The sequence below is a fragment of the Cydia strobilella genome, chromosome 11, assembly GCF_947568885.1.
Source record: "Cydia strobilella chromosome 11, ilCydStro3.1, whole genome shotgun sequence".
NCBI lineage: Eukaryota > Metazoa > Arthropoda > Insecta > Lepidoptera > Tortricidae > Cydia > Cydia strobilella.
This window is the reverse complement of record NC_086051.1, coordinates 7,649,567-7,655,668: the sequence shown is the minus strand read 5'-3', so window position 1 is coordinate 7,655,668 and position 6,102 is coordinate 7,649,567. Positions and strand designations below refer to the sequence as shown.

Genomic DNA, 6,102 nt, shown 5'->3' with positions numbered 1-6,102 from the left:
AGCGTAAATGTATATACGTTGTTATCAAATATTATTTGGAAAGTCCCAAATATCGATTTAAAGGAAGAAACTTAAAAGAAGGGGTCCGTTATCTCAGTTTAGCAGCTGGTCTGAGACAACAGAACCAATGGGCCGGACTGCGGAGGGTCGATCAGTTTGATAAAATTATATTTTAAGCCTTCTTTTGTCTTTGTCAATATTGGACTTGTCTTCCGAAACCTATTTCATGTTTTATCATAAACTTACAGTGGTTGATGTTTGTATACGATAATGAACTTGGCGGATATAACCAACGGAGTTGCCTTGTCTGTGATTTGCTGTACAAAAAAGTCTGCCAATTTTTGCGGGGGAGGGGAACGTCAAATGAATACGTAACATCAAAATAGCCATGTCAGATAAACTTCAGTACATACATTGTGTATTTGTGAATGACCATTGGACGACTATTTTCAACAGACGGGAAAGCCTGTTAATGGCTACTCCTTTTGGTTATATCCTCTAAGATATTGAATATTTATTAATTAAATTGACCAAATCGATCACTTTGTTATTTTGATTAACTTAATCATTTGTTTATTTAAACACAAGCAAAACGTATTACCATTACCTTTTTCGGTCACTTTGAAATTTGTGTTTTTTAGGAAATTTCACAAAGCATTTTTACTGTCAGATGCATTTTAAGTTATATGAAGGTTTTGGTTTGTGTTTATTACTGTTACAGTCTGCCGTATTTGCATATTAATAATTTCGAAATGCAATGCAGGCTGGCCCAAAAAATAAGTTGACAAAAATATATTATACTGAAACAGAACATATAATAATCTTCAAAATATTCTTCTTTAACTTTGATATACAAACATTTGTTAAAACGATCAATAATGTGCACACTGCACGGTAATAAAATCTTAGCCAACTTATTTTTGGGCCAACCTGAAACATTATGAATCACAGCCAAAAATCTGTGGAAGGTCGTATGTAGGTATCTGTATGTTTTTTTTTGTCTGTCTAATTCTCATAGTAGCTTCGTGAACGTTTGTCAGGTAACTCGGCGGTGATAAAGACTGGGAACTGCCGCGGACGCCGCACCCCTTCTCCATGCATCTCCGGGGACAGGGAGCGCAGAAACATTAATATTCTATTTGCCATATAATATGAGACTATACTGATTTTTTAAAACATGAAACCTTATTGTTATATTGTTAGATTTAATAACAATTTAAACTTATACTTGTTCTTGAAGGTTATATTAAAAGTAATAAATAATATTGTGTTTTTTTATTTATTATTGGCTGATATATTGATATACAGTGTATCTCTGACCGTGGGGCTTTAAATTCATAGCTAGATTCTACTCCCTAAACTGAGCTACTTTTATTACAGGACCAACCCCGAAATCGCGAAAAAAAAAATTGGCTTTTTCATACATTTTGGCTGATCAGATGTCGACGTTTTCTATGGAAAAGCCAAAAAATTTTTCGCGATTTTGGGGTCGGTCCCATAATAAAACTACCTCAGTTTAACGAGTAGAATCGAGCCCTGAATTTAATGCCCCATGGTCAGTATAGATCGATTATGTATAATTACTAGCAGATAGAGTGGAATTGCATAAATTTTATATATCATTATTTAATGGACGGGGGCCTGCCTTTAGCAATATGTGTAACTTCAATAAGTATAACCCGAAGTGTTTCGCCACTTCAGCTTTGAAACAAAAACGTAGGTAAACGGCGAGTTCTATCCACGAATATTTTCCGAACTCCCCAGATACATTAAAATTCGACGTCCGTATCCAAACAGAATGCCTTCTCACATCTCTAAAGAAGAGTCATTGGGGAAATTCGTGGGGAGAGACGCAACGGCGTGTTTTCATTCGCGGCAGTGCCGTCCACGCCCGAGCCGCGAGAGGGCGCCGCGCGCGCCTACGGACTTGTCAGGACTTGTTGCTCACCTGACATGCAGCCCGACGAGACCTGATTAGTGAATTATGTACCACCCAAATCTGTCATGAATTTTCTAACCAAACCACTCTACAACCATGCAAAACTGCTCATGCTTTTAAGTTTCGCGCTAATCATTATCCTAGCCGGCATCCTTCACAAGAATAAAACTAAACAATTACAAACAGTAAACCCTGATTACCTCGAGGACGGTTTGCCGACAAATGCAACAGAGCCCGGGAAAACGAGGAGAAAAGAATACCTGTACCGTCTTTTGACAAATACGACCCGTTCGCTCATACAAATGGAAATAAAAGCTAGGAGACTGGAGGAAAATATGCGTAGGATTAAGGAAAAGACTGCAGATTTATTGTGGAAGAACAAGGATAAAGCGCTGTGGCATATTCTGTTTAAAAATATAAGCAGACATATTTCCATTCGACACGAGTTCCATCAGCATTCTAGTTTGCGAAGAATAATGCAGGATGCTCACACTGGCCTACACAAGGGGAAAAGAAAAGTTTTTCTAAGTTAAAGTACTGACTGTGTAATCGTGTTTAATATAAATAATCGTTAAAATAATTGTATAAAGTGCTAGATTGAAATTCCAAACAGACAATAACCGTATTTTATTCGAACCAGTTTCTACGTGTACCAACTAGAGAACCGGGCTCGATGTTCGCCTATGAGAGCACGTACGAGTATGTACCATATGTACTTATCTTATGGCGTAAAGATACAATTTTATAGAACCTTCAGTGCTACTTTTTTTTAGTGTAAGCTTAACCTGTTAGATTTTATGGCATTACGACTGGATTAAATAATTTTCAGAGACAAGCTATTGTTTTTTCCCAGAATTGAGGCTAAATTATCTTATTAAATAATCATTTATAAATTTTAGACCTTAGAACCTAACAATAAACGTAAATAATGTAAGGAGTTATTTTGATTGTTTTTAATTTGGTTACAATATTTTCCGAAACCCGCTAAACCTACAATCAATTTATTGACTTATGCATTGTCCTGTAATCATTTCGTATTGTCTTTAGATAGGTACTGAATAATGTAATAACTATGCCTACTTATTTTTGTAAAAATAAAAAATTATTCTTTATACCTCTATTATTAGAGCTCTGAATATAAGTTATAAATCTGCTCGGCCCTGTAAGTAAGTATATTTATGCCTGCTAGTAACTTACTAGGTATTACGCGAATAGGCAGCTTCAGCGAAGCTAAATTAGGTAGGAGCTACTGAATCGGAGGAGTTTAGTAAGAAATAGTATCGTTAGTAAAGAAATAAGTTAAACAGTTCTAAATAGGAGAGCAAATTTCATACACTGGAGGTGCAATTTGTACCATATTTTAAGTAACTAATATACACTTGTACTTTGACAACAGCAAGTTAGGATAGAACGATTAAAAAAATTAGTCATATTTGATATACGGTTTCAACTGTGGTTACTCATAGAGTAACCACAAAAAATCCATCCAAAATTGTACATATTGTGTTGTTGTATTGTCATAAATTGTACATCCATCTATCAACGGATAACCTTAGAAATTTACAATGTAAATGAGTTATTCAAATATATTTTTGACTATAGAAATTACAATCAGGATTTTTTTTATCAAATCAGTGTTAAAACATGCGATAGGTAAATTTAGTTTTGAAAAGTATTCGACCTTTTTTTTCTCCTTTTGTATAAAACCGATTCGCCAATTTTATAGATCCATGTACTTAGACCAATCTTGCCAGATTCAGTTAAATAAAGAATACTATATATATATTTTTATGATGAATAGGCAGGCGTTTGACCACGATCCCACCTGATGGTAAGTGATGATGTGGTCTACGGTGGAGCACGCTTACCTATTAACTCTTGCCCTGAAGAGCCCCAAATGGTACTCATGCGGAAACACAGACTCGGGCAAATAAGAATATATTAGGTACAGTAAAGTTTTTTAACAACAAAATAATGTGCAAATTATTTTTTTATCCAGTTTCCTATTATTTTCACTAACAGAACACTTCTTTTATATAAAAGCTATTATAATGGACCGGCTCGCGAATTTGTGTACATAGTAGTTGTTAAACTGCTCCCAGTACCGTAGTGGTATCGTATTAAATTACAATACCCATTAAACCTCTTCAAAGGATGTTTTAAGAGATAAAAGTGTCTTATATCCTTTTCTAGTATATACGTGATGTATGTGCCAAAATCCGTTCAGCCGTTTCCTAGTGATGGATACCAAACATTCTAATATTAAAACATACAAATTTACACATTTATTAGGACCGTATGAAGGTATACGAGTTAACCCTTAAATGCATGATTTTTTGTATAACTTTTTAATAAATTGAAATAGACGTGTCATGTTGTATAGATTGAGGGAATAATATTTTGGATAGCTGCATATTGAGCCACGGACCATCAAATATACGATGCATATATACATCATTATGCATTTAAGGGTTAAGTATGAATCACGTACACCATTGATTAAATGCTCTTATTTATTTCAGAAGGTGAAACTGAACAAGGACGCCTGCGACTTGACCCCGATTTTTCTGGACTTACTTTGAATTGGTCCGCATTGAGATTAGGTATTGATGTTCGTATTATTCTGAGTATTCTGACAGAACTCTTAAAAAAAGTGATTATCTGTTGTGATTTTTAGGGTTCCGTATCCAAAGGGTAAAAACGGGACCCTATTACTAAGATTCCGCTTTCCGTCTGTCCGTCTGTCTGTCTGTCTGTCACCAGGCTGTATCTCATGAACTGTAATAGCTAGACACTTGAAATTTTCACAGATGATCTATTTCTGTTGCCGCTATAACAACAAATACTAAAAAGCACGGAACCCTCGGTGCGCCAGTCCGACTCGCACTTGGCCGGTTTTTAATTCAATTCAGTAGACATCAGAAAAAAAGGCATATTGAACTCCAATACCGATCTGAGTGTTTGTTCTAAGCTTTACTCTTGCTTGTTTCAGGTACCTTGCGAGAAATGTACGGATTACAACGATGAAACAAAACACTGTATAAGTAAATATTTTTGTATCCATAATGTGTCAAATAGCAGTATCTTAAATGTTATGTAACAGCAATTTAATATGATTAAATAACATAAATTTAAAATATATTCCACTTCTCTGTTATACACCGTCCGTGACTTCCTTTTAAAAGCGATCCTTTCAAACAACAAATAATAAATACGTAGGTAGGTATATACAAATAAAAACAAAAGGAGGAATGAAAAAAAAAACCGGCCAAGTGCGAGTCGGACTCGCGCACGAAGGGTTCCGTACCATTACGGAAAAAAACAGCAAAAAAATCACGTTTGTTTTTTTATTTTATTTATTTATCTCAATGTACAAAACAACAATTTTCTTATAGTTATATTCCTCGCCAAACTGCGATTGCAGTTTGTTGGCGAGATAGCGCTCATTTTTACATTTTAAACATTTATGCACTTAAAAAACTAAACTTAAACTTAAACTAAACTTAAACTTAGATACTATCCGAAAAGCGAACATGCATGGCGATAGTTTATGATGACTATTAAAATAAAAGATATATTATTTTATCTTTTTGTTTAATTGTCACTACAACTTTTAAACTATTTTAACAACTAATTAAGGTATATTCAAATATAGTTTACAGTTTTAATATTAGGGTATCATTTCCAATAACGTTTTTTTTAACTCATTTTTAAATTTAGCCATACTACATTTATTTTTATGGGATTTGTATGGGAGCCCCATTTAAATATTTATATTATTCTGTTTTTAGTATTTGTTGTTATAGCGGCAACAGAAATACATCATCTGTGAAAATTTCAACTGTCTAGCTATCACGGTTTATGAGATACAGCCTGGTGACAGACAGACAGACGGACAGACGGACAGACGGACAGACGGACAGACGGACAGACGGACAGACGGACAGACGGACGGACAGACGGACAGCGGAGTCTTAGTAATAGGGTCCCATTTTTACCCTTTGGGTACGGAACCCTAAAAACTGTATATACCTATAAGTAGACAGTTACCTACTATTAATACATTGCAAACAAACAAAATGTAAACTGTCCATCGGCTTTTAATTATTATTTTTCCAAGAACTGACCAATTCTATCGTTCACTGCCACTGTAATAAATCAGT

At 34.8% G+C, this 6,102-nt stretch overlaps 1 long non-coding RNA gene across 1 annotated transcript; it reads left to right on the top strand.

Moving 5' to 3' along the window:
* The first annotated feature begins 1,783 nt into the window (after positions 1–1,783).
* LOC134745244 (uncharacterized) lies at positions 1,784–5,110 on the top strand. The gene is made up of 3 exons (XR_010128147.1): positions 1,784–2,642; positions 4,465–4,550; positions 4,932–5,110. It is a non-coding gene; the product is annotated as an uncharacterized LOC134745244 (long non-coding RNA).
* The last annotated feature ends 992 nt before the right edge of the window (positions 5,111–6,102 follow it).